This window comes from Triticum aestivum, chromosome 3A (genome assembly GCF_018294505.1).
Source record: "Triticum aestivum cultivar Chinese Spring chromosome 3A, IWGSC CS RefSeq v2.1, whole genome shotgun sequence".
NCBI classification, from domain to species: domain Eukaryota; kingdom Viridiplantae; phylum Streptophyta; class Magnoliopsida; order Poales; family Poaceae; genus Triticum; species Triticum aestivum.
This window is the reverse complement of record NC_057800.1, coordinates 102,359,422-102,380,569: the sequence shown is the minus strand read 5'-3', so window position 1 is coordinate 102,380,569 and position 21,148 is coordinate 102,359,422. Positions and strand designations below refer to the sequence as shown.

Here is a 21,148-nt window from a genome sequence, read left to right as displayed (position 1 = left end):
TGCCGACGCCTTCTTTGCGCGCTCCAGCGCCGCCGTCTTCTCCTTGGCCATGGTCGCCGGCGAGATGCACAAAGGGAAGTGGTGCGGGGGCGAGAGCGAGCACGCTGAGCAGGGAGGAAGGAAGCAGAGAGAGGGGAAGAATGCTAAGGCGCGGCACAGAAATCCTCGCCGGGCACATTTATAAGGTCCCTTCCGAGTGGATGACAGGTGGGCCCGGGCGATCTAATCATATCTGGAACAGTTATGCAGGCGGGATACGTGGCGAAAAAGGCGGCGCGGAGATCGAGGCGTCCATGCCCCGTCCCATCCGAACGCCGCGGTCCGCCCCGCTTCGCGCGCGCCCCAAAATTTCGCATCCCGCGGAATCCGCGAGCAACAAATCAGTCTGTCAGGCGCGGTGTTTCCGGCGATCCGTCGCTCGGAGATCGTCGAAGCCTAAAAGATCACTCGACGCAAAAACAGAATCGATCAAGTTGACTGAAGGCAATTTGTTTCCTGTCGACAAAGGGATTCTTTGGTCCAGAACAGCGCACAACCGGAGCGCAAAGGTTAATCGGAAATGACATCAACTCCTTCTTCACTCGAAGCCTCGATCCATTCGGGGGCTAATGATGGGGTTGTGTACCTAGGGTAGGATCATGGACCTGATCCAAGTAACTTACCCTAGGACATCCTTAGAAGAGGTCGCCTTCCAGTCGACCAACGAGGATTCACTCGACTGGCCTGAAGGACTCGACCACGAAGACTCACTCGACCACCAGGAGGTCAAGAGGCACTCTGCACTGCAACGGCCTATAATCAAGTAGACTTTATGATAGTAAAGGCACTTTATGTGGGGCGTTACCAGTAACGCCCCAGACTTAACTCACCTTAAACCCTCTCCTGCGTGGGCTGGCTAGGGTCCTGGCGCACTCTATATAAGCCACCCTCCTCCACAGGCAGAGGGGTTCGGCACCTTGTCATTCATACATTCATAATCCACTCGACCGCCTCCGGGCTCCGAGACGTAGGGCTGTTACTTCTTCCGAGAAGGGCCTGAACTCGTACATCCTTTGTGCTTACAACCTCTCCATAGCTAGGACCTTGCCTCTCCATACCTACCCCCCACTCTACTGTCAGGCTTAGAACCACGACACCGGGTACTCAGAACGGAGGTGATCCTTGCGTTCCCAGGTAGCTTCACGGTCGGAATGATGTGACCACTTGACTTTGAGAAATTTGATTGACTTGTTGCGAGTCTTGCATTCAGTCTCTTCAAGAATAGCAACTGGGTGCTCACGATAAGAGAGATCTTCTTGGAGCTCAATGTCCTCGAAGTTGACGGTGCGGTCTAGAGTCTTGAAGCACTTTCGAAGCTGAGAGACATGGAACACGTCATGAACATTTGCAAAGTTTGAAGGAAGCTCGAGTTGATAGGCGAGGTCACCTCTCTTGCTGACAATCTTGAAAGGTCCCACGTATCTAGGGGCAAGCTTCCCTTTGATACTGAAGCGACGAGTACCTTTCATAGGAGAGACGTGGAGGTAAACATGATCTCCGATCTCGAAAGCCAAATCACGGTGCTTACTATCATAGTAGCTCTTCTGGCGGGATTGGGCTGCTTTGAGGTTATCACGAATGACTTTGCACATTTCCTCTGCCTCTGTGATTAAGTCATTACCCAAAAGCTAACGTTCACCGGTTTCAAACCAGTTGAGAGGGGTATGGCACTTCCTTCCATACAGAATTTCAAATGGGGCCTTGCCCGAAATTGCTTGAAAACTGTTGTTGTAGGAGAATTCGGCATAAGGAATACAATCCTCCCACTTCATGCCGAAGGAGATCACACAAGCCCTGAGAATATCTTCAAGAATCTGGTTGACACGCTCAACTTGACCGCTAGTTTGAGGATGGAAAGCTGTGCTGAAGCGGATGTTGGTACCCATGGCCTTCTAAAAAGGATCCCAAAACTTCGAGGTAAAGATGCTGCCACGGTCTGAAGAGATCACTTGTGGAATACTGTGCAGAGAGACAATCTGAGAGGTATAGAGTTCCGCCAATTGAGCTGCAGTGATCGACTCTTTGATAGGCAGAAAATGAGCCACTTTAGTGAGTTTATCGATGACAACGAATATAGCATCATTGCCACGCTTGGACTTTGGAAACCCAGTCACGAAGTCCATTTCAATGTGGTCAAACTTCCATTCTGGAATGGCAAGAGGTTGGAGGAGACCCGCTGGCCTTTGGTGTTCTGCCTTCACTCTTCTGCAGACATCACATTCATTCACAAACTGAGCGATCTCGCGCTTCATTCGAGTCCACCAATAAGCCTGCTTAAGGTCCTGATACATCTTCGTGCTCCCAGGGTGGATGGAGAGGAGAGAATTGTGAGCCTCGTTCATGATCACTTTACGAAGTTCACCTTTGGGTACAACAATACGATCCTCGAAGAAGAGAGTATCCTTGTCATCAAGGCGGTAGCACTTGTACTTGGGTTGGCTCTTGGCAATCCCAATCTTCACCTTTTTCACCATAGCATCAAGAAGCTGGGCTTGGCGAATCTGGTCTTCCAAGGTAGGAGAGACTTGAAGGTTGGCGAGGAAACCTTGAGGAACAACTTGCAGATTAAGTTTGCGGAAAGCTTCACAAAGCTCGGGTTGATAAGGCTTGAGAATCAGACTGTTGCAGTAAGCCTTTCTGCTCAATGCGTCAGCAATCACATTGGCCTTGCCTGGAGTATACTCTATACTCGGATTATACTCTTGAATCATTTCGACCCATCGAGTTTGCCTGAGGTTGAGATTAGGCTAAGTGAAGATGTACTTGAGACTCTTGTGATCAGTGAAAATGTCCACTTTTCTTCCCAATAGAAGATGTCTCCAAGTCAAAAGAGCATGCACAACTGCCGCCAACTCGAGATCATGAGTGGGGTAGTTCTTCTCATTAGGATTCAACTGGCGAGAAGTATAAGCAACAATTTTCTTCTCTTGCATCAACACTGCGCCAAGACCTTGGAGAGAGGCATCACAAAAGACCTCGTACGACTTGGACTCATCAGGCGGAGTCAGAACTGGAGCAGTGATCAATTTCTCTTTCGAAGTGTTGAAAGCAATATCACACTCCGGAGACCAAACGTACTTGACGTGCTTCTAGAGAAGATTAGAGAGAGGCTTCGCGATCTTAGAAAAGTTTTCAACGAATCTTCGGCAATAGCTTGCGAGACCGAGGAAACTGCGGAGTTGCTTCACGTTCTAAGGAGGTTCCCAATTCACAATTGCAGACACCTTCTCAGGATTCATGGCAATGCCCTTGGCAGAGATGATATGACCAAGATAAAGAACCTCATCGAGCCAAAATTCACACTTGGAGAACTTGGCATAGAACTGATGTTCCCTGAGCTTATCAAGAACCAAACGCAAGTGTTTGGCATGATCTTCCTTGTTCTTCGAGAAAACCAGAATGTCGTAGAGATAGACCAAAACGAAGTCATTGGTGTAGGCATTGAAGATGAAGTTCATCATGCGAGAGAACGTCGGAGGAGCATTGACAAGGCCAAAAGACATGACAGTGTATTCATATGAACCAAAGCTTGTCCTGAAGGCCGTCTTGGGAATATCTTGTTCACGGATTCGAATCTGATGATAACCCATACGGAGATCAAGCTTGGAGAATACTTGGGCACCTTTGAGTTGTTCGAACAGCTCATTGATGTTGGGAAGTGGGTATTTGTTCTTGATGGTCTTCTTGTTCACTAGACGGTAATCAACACAAAGTCGGTCCGTTCCATCCTTCTTCTTCACAAAAAGAACACCACAACCCCACGGAGAAGAACTAGGCCGGATGAGACCCATTTTCTCTTGAATATCGAGTTGCTTCTTCAGCTCCTTCAACTCTTCAGGTCCGAGCTTATAAGGACGTTTGCACACAGGTTCCATGCCAGGCTCAAGATCAATAACGAATTCAACTGGTCGATGCGGAGGCATTCCTGGAAGCTCTTCTGGAAAGACGTCTTGATATTCGCAAACGACTGGAATTTGCGAGATAGCGTCCAATTCACCCTTATCATTGAGAGAAAATAGACGGATGGTATTATCCCGAGCAGCAAAGACAATTACATCCTCAGACGAATGAGTCAATTGAATCTGCCTGGCTGCACAATCAAGCTGAGCCTTGTGCTTAGAAAGCCAATCCATTCCGAGAATAAGATCAATATCCGAGTTACCAAGAACCATTGGAGAAGCCAGAAACTTGAAATCACCCATCATGATAGAAATATCCGGAACCATCATACTAGAACTCAGACGCTTAGCCGGAGAGACGACTTGCATAGCTCTAGGTAAGGCCTTAGTACTAAAATTGTTCTCCGATGCAAATGGGAATGACATGAAGGAACGTGATGCACCAGAGTCAAAAAGAACTTTAGCTGGAATATCATTAACAGGAAGGTTACCCATGATGACATCTGGCGAGTCCTCTGCCTGAGCTGCATTCAGCAAATTGACCTTGGCATGCTTGGGGTTATGCTTGACCACAGCTCTACTTGCCGATCTGACAGGAGGAGGAGGAGGAAGACGCCTCTGGTTGAAACACTTGTTGGCATAGTGACCCTTCTGTTGGCACTTGTTGCACGTGACCTCTAAAAGCGGACGGTGATATGGAGCACTCGATCTTGGAGCTTGAGACGAAGTCTTGTTCTAAAAGTCAGGGTTGGGTGGGTGGGAAGATCCACTGCCACCTTTGCTCTTCTACTGATACAGCTGACGGAACGGAGGAGGAGGAAGCCAATACTTCTGCTGCTTGGCCACTTGAGTAGAGGAAGAAGGAGTAGCATCTCTCACTCGCTTCTTGGAAGAATCACACCTCAACTGAGAAGCCTCTTGCTTCAATGCCATGTTGTAGAACTCATCATACCTCAAGGGCTCAAAGAGAACAAGAGCTAGCTGAATTTCTTCTCTGAGACCACCCCTGAACTGGTATATCATGCTCTTCTCATCAGGGACGTCCTGCTTGGCAAAGCGGGCGAGCTTCTGGAACAACTTGTTGTAGTCATAGACAGACAAAGAGCCTTGCTTCAGGTTGCGGAATTCCTCACGCTTGCTTTCAACCACGCTCTGGGTAATATGATGAGCTCGGAAATCTCGACGGAAATCATCCCAAGTGATAACACGTCCACCTCTGGAATCCTTGTACTGCTGGAACCATTCTGCAGCTTGATCTTTGAGTTGGAAGGAAGCGAACTTGACAAAGTCCTCAGGCCTGACGTTACTGCACTCGAAGTGCTTGCACAAATCCACTAGCCAATCGTCAGCATTGGTTGCCTCAACACAATTGCTCAAAGTATTTGGCCCGTTAGCAAGGAACTGGTTGAGTGAAGCAAAGTGATTCTGATTGTTGCCTTGGTTCCCTTGGTTGCCTTGATTGCGCTCTTGAAGAATTTGCATGATCAACTGTGTGTTTGCATTAGTTGCGGCCATCACAGCTTGCCATGCCTCCGGAGGAGGTGGAGGTGGTGGCGGATTAGGATTCGGAGTCGTGCGCGTTGGAGGAGCCATCCTGAAGAGGTTGACCACCATTAGCACATAGACAGATAAATGAAGCTGAATCCAACGGAAAGAAAATTGCAACATATAGTCTTCACATCCGAACAAAATGAACGAATGTAATCCTCTTGAAATGGTCACATATCCATAAATTGAGAAGCCACTTAGAATTAAGGTAGAGAAATAAATCAATAAGGTACGGATCAAGAACGAATAATCGGTAAGAAATCCCAATCTCAAACCAATATCCGTGGAAGAAGAACTAGAGCTACTAGAATTCCCACCTATGAAACTCCCGAACCTTTCCGGTTATGCAATCAGGTGTTGGGGATACACGGGAAGCATAATATCTCACCCAAATCTAGCAAATCCTACATCCAGCTGTATCCATCCTTCAAAACATTACCAAGAAACCTTCGGAAACCATCTACCTCAACCTTCAAAAAGCATCCGTTATACGAGTTATGGCAATACTCCCAAACTCCCGCCCCAGTACTGGGTGGCGTTGAGGTTATCTCACCAACGAATTGCAAAAAAGAGATTTTCGATGTTGGCGTACTAAACTCGGGTATTCCAGAACTGCAACGATAAAATTATGATGAAAACACCTCAGAGCTCAACTCCCCGGGACACTTCCACTAAACCCCTGACAGGAGGCACCTAGACAATGTTCTCATCATAAAACCATCGGAATGATTCCAAGATACCCGCGTGATCCTAAAATTTTTTTTAGTGAAATTTGAGAATAGAAGAGCCAAAACTCTACGTCAGGATGCCTTACCAGAGCGATGAGGAGACTGGGAAGTAAAAAGAATTCCTAAACTCTCCAATATATAATTCCTAATGACTCAAAAACATTTTTCTAGACACAACTCGGCTGCTAAAAACGATCAAACAATGGGGATCCTAAGGTCGGGGAAGGCTCTGATTACCAACTTGTAACACCCTCGATGCGACTATAGCTCCCACGTGTCGAGGAACGACTTAGAGACATAATCGCATTGAAGGCATATGTCGCAAGTTAGGCAATCTTCACAACATCCCATGTAATATAAATCATAAAGGGGAGATAGCATAGTTGGCTTACACTCGCCACGTCAATCAAGTACATAAATAACATTACATCATCCAAACACTCATGGCCCGACTACGGCGCCAAAATAAAAGATAACCCAACATGCGACACGGTCCCAATCACCCCCAACTGGGCACCACTTCTGATCATCAGGAAAGGAAACATAGTATCGCTGAGAGTCCTCGTCGAACTCCCACTTGAGCTCAAGCGCGTCACCTGGAGCGGAATCATCAGGCCCTGCATCTGGTGTAATAGTAATCTGTGAGCCACAGGGACTCAGCAATCTCGCACCCTCGCGATCAAGACTATTTAAGCTTATAGGTGAGGCAAGGTAAATATGTGGAGCTGCAACAAGCGACTAGCAAAATATGGTGGATAACTTATTCGCAAAAGAGAGCGAGAAGAGGAGGCAAAGCGCGAGCGAGAAACTAGAGAACAACCTGCGCAAACATTACTCCAACACCGTGTCCACTTCCCGGACGACGCCGAGAAGAGGCCATCATGGTAACACACTCAGTTGATTCATTTTAATTAAGTTAAGGTTCAAGTTATCTACAACCGGACATTAACAAATTCCCATCTGCCCATAACCGCGGGCACGGCTTTCGAAAGTTCAAATCCCTGCAGGGGAGTCCCAACTTAGCCCATGACAAGCTCTCACGGTCAACAAAGGAATAGACCTCCTCCCAAGACGTTCCGATCAGACTCGGTATCTCGGTTCTTCAAGACACTTCGACAGGTTAAAACAAGACCAGCAACACCGCCCGAATGTGCCGACAAATCCCGATAGGAGCTGCACATATCTCGTTCTCAGGGCACACTCAGATGAGACTAGCTACGAGTAAAACCAACCCTCGAGTTTCCCCGAGGTGGCCCTGCAGGCAGCTCAGTTCGGACCAACACTCAGAGGAGCACTGGCCCGGGGGGGGGGTTAAAATAAGATGACCCTCGGGCTCCGGAAACCCAAGGGGAAAAGAGGCTAGGTGGCAAATGGTAAAACCAAGGTTGGGCATTGCTGGAAAAGCTTTAATCAAGGCGAACTATCAAGGGGTTCCCATTATAACCCAACCGCGTAAGGAACGCAAAATCCGGGAACATAGCACCGATATGACGGAAAACTAGGGCGGCAAGAGTGGAACAAAACACTAGGCGAGAGGCCGAGCCTTCCACCCTTTACCAAGTATATAGATGCATTAAGATAACATGGCAATATAATGATATCCCAACAAGTAAATAAATGTTCCAACAAGGAACGGCCTCCAATCTTCACCTGCAACTAGCAACGCTATAAGAGGGGCTGAGCAAAGTGGTAACATAGCCAATCAACGGTTTGCTAGGACATGGTGGGTTAGAGGTTTTACATGGCAATTTGGAAGGCTTGAAAGCAAATGGTAGGCATCGTAGCATTGGCATAGCAAAAGAGCGAGCAATCTAGCATAGCAAAGATAGTAGTGATTTCGAGGGTATGATTATTTTGCCTGCACAGTTGTTAGAGTTGACTGGATCCTCGAAAGCAAACTCAACGGGCTCCTCGTTAGCGAAGTCGTCTCCCGGCTCTACCCAAACAAGACAAACAAGCAACAAGGACACAATCAACCACGTGCATGGATCAAACAAGATGATGCGATGATGATATGCTATGCGGGATGCGATGCGGGATGCATATGCAAGATATGACAGGAAATGCATGAACCTGGCCTCAACTTGGGAATCCAAGTGTGCCACTGGAAAGATGAGATGAAATTGCTTGAAAACGATATAAAGAACGCCGGAATCAGAGTTACGGTTTGGAAATGGCAAGCGATTCAAATATGACACCGGTCTGCGATTTACAGCAAGTAGCCATCTAAATGAAATGAGATGAACATGCTACAGCACCCAAACATGGCAACAAAATACATGGCAGGGATGCATTCAAGATGCTTAACAAAAGTCTAGCACTGAGCTACGGCCAATTCATCCAATAACAGGTTCAAACAAGCATGGCAAAAATGCATATGGCAAACAGATCTCAGACTTAGTGAAATTAACACTTGTCTGGAATTTCAGATCAGGTAGCACTCTTCGGAGCAACAAAACTACATGCTACAGGACCTGAACATGGCAAAGTAAAGCATGGAATGGAGATACTCAAAGAGCTTAACAAAAGTCCCTTAGTGACCTTGAGCCAAAAGGGATCAGAAAATACAATTGCAAGCATGTGACCATAGCAAAAACATAATCAGTTTTCAGACTTAGTGAAAACTGGCACATGCTGAAACATAACTCAAGTAGGCATGTTTACGAGCTCGATGCACTCACTACGGTGTAAGTCATGGAAATCTAAGAATACACCCGTCAAGAATACACAAAATGCAAGCTAGACATGGCAAGAACAATAGCATAGCATGCACGGATCAACTACAACATCATCGGCAAAATTGCAAACAAGTTGACAATCTGCCCAGATTCACAAAGTAGCAAAAGTAGAGCTTGATTGACTCAAGCTAGGGTGCTCCATAATTGCAAAAAAAGATATGGATGGATAGAGCACTACAATATTAACAAAACATCCTTACTGATCATCCTCAAAAGAGGCACGGATCACTAGGAAACAACATGAACATATGAGCATATGAGATAAACAGATCAAACACTTAGTGGAATTGCTAAGTCCCTGAAAACATAATTAACAAGTGCACCACTTTGCAAGCTTGTGCAAGTCACCACACACATCACAAAAATACATGGGTTGCACCTCTGGAAAGATGACAAAACCCTTAACAAAACATATGTAGAACTCATGGGCATAGCATGCACACAATAATCATGGCAAAAATGACAAAAACCTAAATGGAGTAGCAGATCTGACAATTATCTCAAGTAGCCCTCTTCTAACAACATTTAGGGCATCAAGATGAACTCAAATGAAAATGATGCAATGGAATGAAATGATGTACTCTCTGAGATGAACATTTTGATATGTTATATGCCAAAAACGGAGTTACGGATGCGGAGATACAAGGCTATGAACAGGAGCATATGGACTAGAAAATCCGGGGACTTGGTGAAAAAACAACCTCTCTCAGATCTAGGGTTTCGGTGGCACGCGAACCGAGGCGGCAGCGCACTGTTCACCGGCGGTGGGGACGGTGTCGGAGGAGGCGGCGGAGGCGGCGGCTTGCGCGGCGGCGGCGGAGATCCGCGGGGGCGCGGCGCGAGGCGGCGGACGGCGGCGGCGGCGGCGGGCGGCGGCGCCGATGGCCTCGGGTGGCCAGACGCGAGGAGGGTGGCGGCGCCCTCGGGTGAGAGGAGGCGGGCGATGTGGGCCGTGGAGGATCGGAGGCGGCTACGGGCCGCGGGGGCCCCGGCTGGGCCTCGCGGGCCTCGGCGGCGGCGGCGGCGGCGCGCCATGTGCCAGCTTGCCACTGGTGCGGGCGGGCGGTGGACGGTGTCCGGCCGGCACAGACGTGTCCGGCGCGGCGCGGGGTGGATTTTTAGGGTTAGAGGAAGGGGAAGATCCGCGAATTTCGAGAGGGGACTTTAAATAGAGGTAGAGGGAGCTAGGAGAGTCCAAATGAGGTGCGGTTTTTGGCCACGCGATTGTGATCGAACGATCTAGATGATGGAGCAGGTTAAGGTGGGTTTTGGGCCAAAATGGAGGGGTGTTGGGCTGCAACACACACGAGGCCTTTTCGGTCCCTCGGTTAACCGTTGGAGTATCAAACGAAGTCCAAATGATACGAAACTTGACAGGCGGTCTACCAGTAGTAAACGAAGGCCGCTTGACAAGTCTCGGTCCAATCCAGAAATGTTAAATCCCCACACACGAAAGAAAGCTAGAAATGACCACCGGAGGAGAACAAAGCGCCGGAATGCAAAACGGACAACGGGGAAAATGCTCGAATGCATGAGATGAACATGTATGCAAATGAAATGCACATGATGACATGATATGAGATGCATGACAACGACAACAACACACGGAGACAAAAACCCGAACCCGAGGAAATAAATTAACTTAACGCCGGAAACGGCAAGAGTTGGAGTACAAATTGGGAAAGTTACATCCGGGGTGTTACACCTCGACTATGTGAACTATCTCTATATCTCTGAAGCTGTGTCCTGATATTTCAATATTTATAAGTCAGATCATTAATTCTATAGTAATTCATGTAAAATATAAATGCATTTACTTGTTTTATTAACTTACTATGAGTTAAATGAGAAGTATGAGAGTCTGAATCTTCCTTGCCCACTTTAGAGATATCATCATCTTCGGTGCGCTTAGAACTTACTTCTGCAACGGAATTGTCTGAAGGATGGTCTCGGGATTCATCTTGTTTTTTCCTAGTTGTATCCATTTGGGCAACGTTTGCAACCTCTTCTTGTGTATACTGACAAGATGATGATTCTATGTCTCCTGCAGTGCACTGAGTCTGTATTTCTGCTAATGCAAGAGTTTGTTCTAAGTTTTCACTGAGCACTTCATTGATAGCAAGACTTAGTGATTCGTTGTTATCATTGGTAGGTGCTGGATTCAGTGTCATACCAAGAATCATTTCCACACATTTGTCTAGTATTTTTTGATTAGAATCTTGCATTGCTGAGGATTCCTTTGGAGAGGTTTGACCAATTTGCAAAGTGATATATGATGGTATATTGCTTGGTTTGGGCATATCAGGAGGTAACTTTAAATGTTCTATCTGCAGAACATCCAAAGTGGAGGAGGTGTTGTCAGGCTAAACTGAAGTTTCCAAAACAATAGGATGAGGATGAATAAGGTTGTGCGTAACTTCAATTCTTGAGATTTCCTTTAGCGTAGATGCAACATTATGTTGAGTAGTCTGAATTGTAGCAGCTGCTGGTACATTCATCCTATCATATTCCCTGGTCATCTGACTTACTGACATAATTGATACATCACCAACTATTTGTATGGATAAAGGTGGTGAAGAAATATTTGGAACATCTTTTGAAGTGGAATCAGTATCAGCAATTTCAATATCTTTCTTCGATTGAATATCATTTTTGCTGGCATCAAGATTTACCAATTGATCATTAGATTGGTTCTGAATTTCATCTTCAAGTGTCGTCTTCTCTGTATGTTGTACTTGAACAACATCTGAGGCTTGATTGAGAGAGAAACAGTCATTCTTTGTAGCTTCATGTGCATCAGAAACAACAATTTCAGATGAAGATTTTGTTGATTTTGGAGCAATGAAGGCACTATCTGCAATTACATCAACACTATCTGCAGTAGTAACGCATTACGTACTTCATGCAAAACATTTTTTGTTGAATCATGTTTTGCATGTTGAACAGCAAATGCATTACTCTCTGGCTGATCCACTGGGTTGCCATGTCCAGGCCCATTGATAGTAGTAGTAACAGGTGCAAGAGAAGAACTATCCGGTTGAACATCAGAACAAACAATCTTCATGATTGATGAATCTTCACTTGGCATGTTGTTTTTCTCAGTTTGAACATGAGGTGACTGGACTTGGTCAGTAGCATTGTTGGGAAGGATAAATGTGCTTGTGGGAATGATGACTGCAGAGATTAATTCTGGCTGATGTGTTGAAGCACATATATTTGACGCCGGAAGAACATTGGCAACAGAAGTCTCTTTTCCGTCTATGGTTGTTGTTGCAGAACATTCATTTGTGTCAGACTGTAGATTTTTCAAAGTGCAAATGCTTTCCACCAATGGAACTTTAGAAGCAGCAACTTCAGCCTCAACAATGAGATCCGTGGTAGTCAATTCTTTTGAAGAAGGCTCGTACTGAGTAATCTGACCAAGCATTGGCGAAGCAGGATGGAAGTTGTCATCTTCGACACCTTCAATGTTCACCACCTTGGTTGCTGGTTCTGATTCATGAGTACAAATTTCTAAAGTTTCATTAATGAATGTTGGAGATGAAGGTGTTCCGGCTCTCAACTGTGGGATGACATGAACTTGAGTGCTAATTTCTTGAACACATTGAGCAGACTTGGAAGAAATCAGAACAGCTTCATCTATATTGGAGACATGGACTTTGTGTTCCTAGAGTTCCTTTCGTCAAAGTTGCATCATCATTATGCAGAGAACTTCCTGGACGTTCATCATCAATCATCGGTAACATAGCCTTATCAATCTCTGACTGGACCAAGGCTGCCATTTCCTTGGTTTTCTTAATTTGAAGCTGTTGCAGTTTGTTTTGAAGCTTGCGTTCAGACACAGTTATCAACTTTTGTCGTTCGGCTGTGTACTTGTCTTCAAGCTTCTTTATCCGTTTGATCAAATTCTACAAGTTGGGCAGAGAATAATTCATGAAGATATCAATGAAAAATAAAGAGCAACTGTAACACAGATTTTAGAAATCACCTCATCTGTAGATTGATGTGACGAACGCTTTCTTGAAGCTTGTACTATCTGTGGAGAAATTCTTTGTTTCTCCTGGCAAGGTACAGTACTTATATTAGCTATTGAGAATAAATCATGAAGATATCAATGAAAAATACAGAGCAACTGTAACACAGATTTTAGAAATCACCTCATCTGTAGATTGATGTGACGGACGCTTTCTTGAAGCTTGTACTACCTGTGGAGGAATTCTTTGTTTCTCCTGGCAAGGTACAGTACTTATATTAGCTGTTACTGGTGGGGTGGAATGTGTAGATTTGTCGTTATCATCAAGATCATCATTATGGTCTTCCTCAGTTGGGAACATTGCTAACTTTTCATCGTCCTTCAATGCAATACATGAAGATTCAGTTCAGCAGTTAATTGAAATTGGTGAAATGAATAATATTAATAAGTACTTGATTTGTATACTAGTAAGCTATCAAACAACTTGCAATGGTCTTGTGTCTTCTTTTTACCAGTATGATCGATTTGTTCCAGTACCGCTGAACCCACATATTTAATCCTTGGGCAACCCTCTGGTATTGTTACTAAATCTGATTTAAGTAGGTCCACATATATGAGCTGTAACAAGTAGACAAAATAGAAATAGGATTTATTAGTACACCAGTGATGTGGACTGTGTACTGGAAGCATAGTATGTGAATTTTTTAAAGGTTTATCTTACATGTAGAATATGAATGCATCCTCCGACATTCAGGTTGTGCACTTTGTTTTCCCTTGACTCACGAATTGCCTTGATAAGGTACTCAGCAGCAAAACGACACCAATTCATACGAGGTATGTCGCTCAAGTCCTTCAAAGCTCCTAGCAGGTAACTTCTATTAATTTGGTAACCAGTCGTTGGAGCTAAGTAGGCGCAAAGAATGACTTCCATGAAACACAAGCAGAACTTTTCCTTGACAAAGGACTTTCATAATGGCGCTTATCTTGTTTGGATCACATTTCCAGTTGATGATCTACATGCATGTTCAGGAAGCGGAAGGTTAGTGCTGCCATCAATACTTATCTTTTAAAGCAAGGCAAACATGGAGTGTAGTAAGTAAATACCTGCTTAACTTGGGCGGTAGCTTCTCTCTTAAGTTTCTTGGGAGATCTTCTACGGCTATTCCTGGTTGATTTTGATTGAGACGAGCCGTCACTATCACTCATGTCCACACTACAACTTTCATCAGAGTTAGTTGTATGAAAGGTTGGAGATTTCCGGCGACGGCGTGCAGAATTAGTCATCTGTGAAATTAATAGATCCAAATTAAGAACCAGCTAAGGTAGAATTAATAATTTTGTAAAGAGAAAAGACAGTTATCAGTAACTTGAACATTTTTTTTTGATCTGAATGTACTTATAACCTGTGGACATTTGAAACCCGAAGGTTACGTACGGATGTGGCAGTTTAGTATGCAGTTTATCATAATTTCAACACTATATGTAACATTTCAGAACACAAAGTGTACCCTTAGTACGAATTATGAGGCATCTTATTTCAATCACAATTTGCACTCTGTACTTAAGAATACAAGGGAACATATTTCAATAACAATTAGCACTGTATGCTTAAGAAATGTATGGAAATATTTCAATAACAGTTTGCACTGTATACAAATTGAAATCATGTAGAATAGCCATTTCAGTAGCAGGAACAGATATAGTTTCTGTACCCTATTAAAAAATAATTGAAATCTGATTACTAATGAGCTCCCGCATTTTCTAGTTACATGGGGATCTAGGGAACCTATTTCAATAACAATTAGCACTGTGTGCTTAAGCAATGTATGGAACATATTTCAATAACAAGTTGCACTCTATACAAACGGAAATCATGTAGAATAGCCATTTCAGTGGAAGGAACAGATATAGTTTCTGTACCCTATTACAAAAATAATTGAAATCTGATTACTAATGAGCTCCCGCATTTTCAAGTTACATGGGGATCGAGGGTTAGAGATCTGAAGAATTTATGAACTAAAGAATGTAGGTTTAGACATATCTAACAAAAATAAACAACAGAATGCAGCTAGAAGTATGAGTAAATGAAGATGGAAATCTAACCTTGACGAACTAATGAGGGCGGCGGAAGTCGGTCAGTCGGAGGGGAAGAAATGCGAGTGGTGAGCCGCCAAGAACGCGGCCCCGGCGGCGGAGGCGGCGGGGAAGAAATCAACCAGTTCAGCCGCTAAGAACGCGGCCCGGCGACGGAGGAGATGGCGACGGATGAATCATGGACGCCGATGGAAGAAGAAGATAGGGTCGCGGGGGGTGGGTGAGAACTGAGGGGGGTAAAAACAAGGAGCTAAATATAAAGTAGGGCCAACCAATGATAGGACGTAATGGGCAATACAGCGGCTCGGGCAGATGAATACGCTAATATACAAACATGTGGGCCATCGGAAGGCACGAATCGCAAACAACGCCAACGGCGGATGCGGCTCCGGTACATCCCGCCTCCGGTAAAAAAGTGGTTGTGTTGGGGTTAACTGCTGCTACCAACGACGTGACTTTGCGGTACCAGAACTCACTTATTATTATTCGGTTTCTAACCGGGAACGGCTGATCAACTGAGCTGCGGCCATTGACATGACCCGTCATGTGCTCGTCCGTCCGTATACGCATGATGGCACAAGATGGTCAGTGTACAATACTACAAGATGATGGTCACATTCTTATAGATCGGCAATGTACAATGCTACAAGATGGTCACGGATCAAACTCTATCACATGCTCTCAGATTTAACTAGAACAGGTACTTAGAAGCAGGATGATTGAACTCACATATGCCATCACGCAGCTCGAGGGAGACACAGAACAGGTCGGAAAAGAGGAGGACATGCAAGTCATCGCCGTCGTGGACTACCGGCCGCAGAGAAGAAGCACTGTTTACCTGCTAGACGGTGCTAATCCACGTTGGAGGGAAAGCTTGAAAGGGGGGAGAATGATGGTGGGAGTTAAGACGGTGAGGTGAAGGCGGCTATATAGGGCGACCGAATCGGCGGAGGTAACCCAAAATCCTCCCGCCGACTTTTTGATGATGCACGCGAGCTCGTGCCATCTTCATAATTGCATGAGCTCCGCGCCGTGTTCCTCTCCCCTGCTTCAGCCGAGTCTGGGTCTCTAAAAATTGCTGATTCGGCCATTTTCTAGCGTGTCTGATTTTGAGGTGCTTTAGACATCGTGCAATGCAGGTCAAACTGTGAATCCGGGCAACCAAACAATTTCTTCCCTCGCGGGCCTGCTTAATTTTCATGCCGGCAATCGAACACGTCACAAGTGAAACCTATCTTCTTCTTTGGTGCAGCCAATTAGTAGGAGTACGGCTTATCTAATGACTGTTGTGGGCTTGTGGGTACCGGCACTCTAAAGTCTGAACACTCAGCCAAGCCCAAGCATGCACTGTTACCGGCGTTACGGGCGCACAGAGGCATGGATGCTGGAATCAAGCACGACGCTCGATTATAAACTGTACAGCCAGGGACCCGAGGGGCGTTTGGTTGGTTGTAGCGAGCGAGACGTGACAGGTGATGAGCGCGTTCTGAATCTCTGACGCCGTGCGATCCGCAGGCAGGATCCCAACAGAGGTCGAAAAAGGCAGAGGTGGCTGATGCATGCATGCCGGTGCAGCTGCGTGCCCGCGCTGCCTTCACAGGGATGCAGCTCGTCGACCGGCCACCCCAAGAGCGTCAAGGGGTGGAAGTACGTGATGTCCAGCTCTTGCCTTGCTGTTCTCTGTACCTGTCTCGATCTTGCGGATATTGTATGATCGTTCTCCTTCTCCCACGAGTCTCCCGGCGCGCGAGACGAGACGAGAGTGCCGCCGCGCCATGACGACGACGTGCGGCCTCCCTCCCGCTACAAGACAGTCCGGCATTGTCTTCTCGTGCTTTGGGAGAGAGCCAAGAAGACGACCCCTGTGGATTAAACGCGCGGGCTTCAGCGAAACTATACGTACGTACGAGCTAGCACTACTACAGTAGGCTCCTATATACCCACAGCTACAGCCGTTGGGTCGTGGTCATTGCATGTGCGCAGCAGCTGCGGCTGCACATATAATAGACCGAACAATGGACGGCCGTATCTTCTTGGCAGCAAATTATTTGAGGCTGACCGGGCGATCGACCGCTCCGTCGGGTTTCGGCGCGGCGACTGACTCCCCGGTCGTCCCGGACCGACCGGCCGCCGGTACGGTTACTCATATCGTTGCCATGGCGAGGACGTGGGCATAGCCCAGTGGTTGGGGGCGCATGATTGTAAACCTAACGACCAGAGTTCGATCCACGTCGGGGACGAATTTCTGGAATTCTCATGAGGGATGCTTCTTCTATATCAATAAAACCGTTGGTGCTAGTGCCCATGGAGTTTCATTTTTTTTTTCATATCGTTGCCATGGCCAACTCCTATACTGTCGCATGATAGACAGGCCCGATAAGCTTTCTCGGTCCTACTATACAGTTACAGATTTCCCGCGATTTTTTTTAAAAAAAATACAGTTACAGATACTCTGGTTGGAGCATCTTGGGTTAACTGCTGGTACCAACGACGTGACTCCGCGGCACCAGAACTCATTTTCTTTTTTTCGAAACGGAGGCATAATTTGCCTCATCTATTAAATAAGAAGAAAATAGAGTTTAGAGTTTTACATAACACCCCACGCAGAACGGCATGACAACTACTCCCAAAAAATTACAGTCCCAAGTTTTTTTGCACCGGCAGTAACCCATAGCTTTGCTTCTTCAAGAATGGATCCAAGGAGAACAGGTGGTGGTGCAAATTTTTGGTGAAATACTCTAGCATTCCGCTCGTTCTAAATGGTCCATGAGATGAGCATGGTGAGGGAGGTCATGGCATGCCGGTTTGGGTTGCGGTTATCGGTCCGTTTGTCCCACCACGCGTTGACGGAATCATCAAGATGCCACTCGGAGGTGTTGACGTGATGTAGCCCAAGCTTCTCGATGATAGCTCTCCAAAGCCTCAACGTGTACCGACACTTGAAGAAGAGGTGTGGCCCTGTTTCTTGCTCTCTCTTACATAGTTGGCAAAGCCCACAGTTTGTCCAACCACGTCTCTCCAACCGATCGGCGGTCCAAATACGGTCTTGTATAGCTAGCCAAGCGAAGAATTTAACCTTGGGGGGGGGGGGGGGGGGCAAGCCTTCCAAACCATGTGATCCATGGGTGAAAGAATCAACCCAAGGAACTGAGCCTTATACGCGGTGGCCGCCGAGTATATCCCATCATTCGCGTGCTTCCAAGTGATATCATCTTCGACTTGCTCATCAAGGCGAAAGTCATGGACAAGCATCCAAAGAGTGAAGAATTCAAGAATGTGACCAACGATGAGAACGGAGTTGGGATTGATTTTGAGAATCCAAGCATTTCCTTTGAGAGCCTCCCGCACCCTTCAATTTTTTCTCCTTGAGGCCTCAAAGATTAACGGCGCAATATCCTTGGGCTTCCGCCCAAGCAGCCAAGGAGAGTCCCAGAACGGTGTCTTTGCGCCGTCACCAACAGTGATGATTCTAGAGGCGTAGAAAAACTCGAGGTCCTCATCAGTGCAAGGGTTACCAAAACCCACCCAAGGCTTGTGGGTAGCCTTCCATTCGTACCACAACCATCAAAGGCGTAGAGCACGCGCAAACTTTTCCGTGTTGAGTACCCCTAGACCCCCATACTCCTTTGGCCTACAAACCATTTTCCAGTTCACTTTGCATTTGGCTCCTGTTGTCTTGTCCGCTCCGGACCACAGGAAAGCCCTCTCCAACTTATTGAGGCTATTGAGCGTGCTTGGCGGAACAATGAGAGGCGTGAGAGAGTATATGGCTTGAGAGGAGATGACCGACTTGACGAGTGCCGTGCGACCAATAGTGGTGACGTTTTGGCCGTCCCACGTGACCAACTTGCCAGCCGCCTTGTCCTCAAGGTATTGGAAATCCACCTTCCTCAGTTGCCAGACTGAGAGTGGCAAGCCTAGATATTTCACCGAGAAGGTAGCACGAGTTGCCGGCATGGTCTGAAGAATTTGCCCAAGGTTAAGATGATTGCATCTGATTGGCACGACAAAGCTTTTCTGAAAGTTGGTGCAAAGGCCAGTGACGTCCCCAACGCCTCTCAAGATGGACGCAAGGTTGTCGATGCCCGTTTTGATGGGGGCCAAAAAAACGGCGGCATCATTCGCATATAGGGAGGTTCTCACCATGGGCCCTCGCCCATGAATCTTGTGAAGGAGGCCTTTCCGGGTTGCCAAATCCAGAATCTTGTGCAGTGGATCAATCGCGATGACAAAAAGTAATGGGGAAATGCCCCCCCCCCCCCCGCCGAAACCCGGCACCGTGCTTAATGGGGGGCCGGGGATCCCATTTAAGAGAATGCAGGATGAAGACGAGGAAAGCAGCGCGGCAATCCAAGCCCGGAACTTGTCCGGGAACCCCATGCGCTGGAGGAGATCCAAAAAGTATTCCCACTTAACAGAGTCAAAGGCCTTTCTTATGTCCAGCTTGAAGAGTAGAGCAGGGGTCTTGCACTTATGTAATCTCCTGGCAAAGTTCCGGACGCACATGAAGTTGTCATGGATACTACGCCTCTTGATGAAAGCACTCTGTGCGTTGGAGACAAGGCCATCCATGAGAGGAGCAAGCCGAAGCGACAAGACCTTGGCAATAATTTTGGCGAGAGCATGGATGAGACTGATAGGTCTATAATCGGAGATGCCTTCCGCGCCCTCCTTTTTGGGCAAAAGAACAACATTGGCGGAATTCACCCATTGCAGATTGGATGTGTGGAGGGAGTCAAAGCGCTGGATGACCCTCATGACCGTATGCTTGATGGTGCCCCAACACTTCTTGAAGAAGATCCCAGTGAAACCATCCAGACCGGGCGCCTTATCGCTAGGCATCTCCTTTATGGCCTCCCAAACATCCTCTTATGTGATGGAGTTACCCAAGGCGTGTAAGTCATGGGTCTCAATCCCAAGCTCCTCCCAGTTGAAGTCTTTGTTGGAACTATTTCCCCTACCCATGATCTTGGAGAAGTGGTCATGGATGATCTTCTCTTTTTCCTTGTGCTCAGTCACCCACCCATGAGCGTGCTTAATCCGATGGATGTGATTCTTCCTTCTTCTGGCATTGATGCAGCGGTGGAAGAATTTTGTGTTTGCATCACCGTGCCTCAAGTTTGCCAACCGAGCACATTGACTTTTTCGAGTTCTCTCAAGAACCGCCAAACTGATCACCCTCCACTTGAGCCTCGAACGTATATCACGTTCCTCGGGAGAAAGGGCCCTCGCCTCTTGCGCAATGTCAAGGTGAAGAATCACAAGTAGGGCCGCATGTAGTTGGACCTTAGCCTTGGAGAAAAGATTCTTACTCCACTCAGTAAGCCGGGTCGCGGTTTTTTTGAGCTTGTGAAAAAGGACCTGGTACGGTTCCGAATGCCCAACATGCTCGTCCCATGCCTTTTGCACCACCTCGGAAAATCCAGGCAAAGAAGCCTAGAAGTTTTCAAACTTGAAAGATCTTGGCCTTCTAGGCCCTTTGTCATCCGCGAGCAAGAGGGAGCAATGGTCGGAGAGGGAAGACGACAAAGCATGTAGCACATGGGTGTTGAAGGCCATATCCCAATCCGCATTACATAAGAATGAGTCGAGCTTGCAAAGAGTTGGGTTGTCCCGCTCATTACTCCAAGTGAAGCGCCTATTCTGTAGGTGAATTTCCTTGAGCTCACAAGATTGTAAGGCAGTCCGGAAGCGATTGATCCTATTCAGGTTAAAATTTCTCTTGTTTTTGTCCCTAGCACGATAAATTTGGTTAAAATCCCCATGGGCCAGGCATGCAATCCCATTGGGTGGCTTGTGGAAGATGAGCTCGGCGAAGAAAGCATCTTTGCAGGCATGGTCAGTTGGCCCATATATGGACGTGACCCTAAAGCAGATGTCGGTCGCACGAATATGGACCATGCCAGAGAGGCAATAAGCCGATGTGGTGATATCGGAGACGTCGAGAACATTGTCATCCCATAGGAGTAGGATCCCTCCTCTGGTCCCCAATGCTGGGCGTTGCGCAAAACTTTGAAGTCTGTTGCCACCCAGGAAGGCATCAACGAATTTATCAACATTGTCAAGCTTTGTCTCTTGAAGACAGACTAGTTGGCAAGAGGAGGCGGCAATCGTTGCACTAACCGTTGC

At 46.7% G+C, this 21,148-nt stretch overlaps 1 long non-coding RNA gene across 1 annotated transcript; it reads right to left on the bottom strand.

Annotated features, from left to right (window-relative positions):
- Positions 1-13,122: 13,122 nt before the first annotated feature.
- Positions 13,123-16,044, bottom strand: LOC123058035 (uncharacterized). Its single transcript, XR_006427046.1, has 5 exons — positions 15,029-16,044; positions 14,030-14,209; positions 13,647-13,938; positions 13,438-13,543; positions 13,123-13,304 (listed from the first exon to the last, which is right to left on the bottom strand). It is a non-coding gene; the product is annotated as an uncharacterized lncRNA (long non-coding RNA).
- Positions 16,045-21,148: the final 5,104 nt, after the last annotated feature.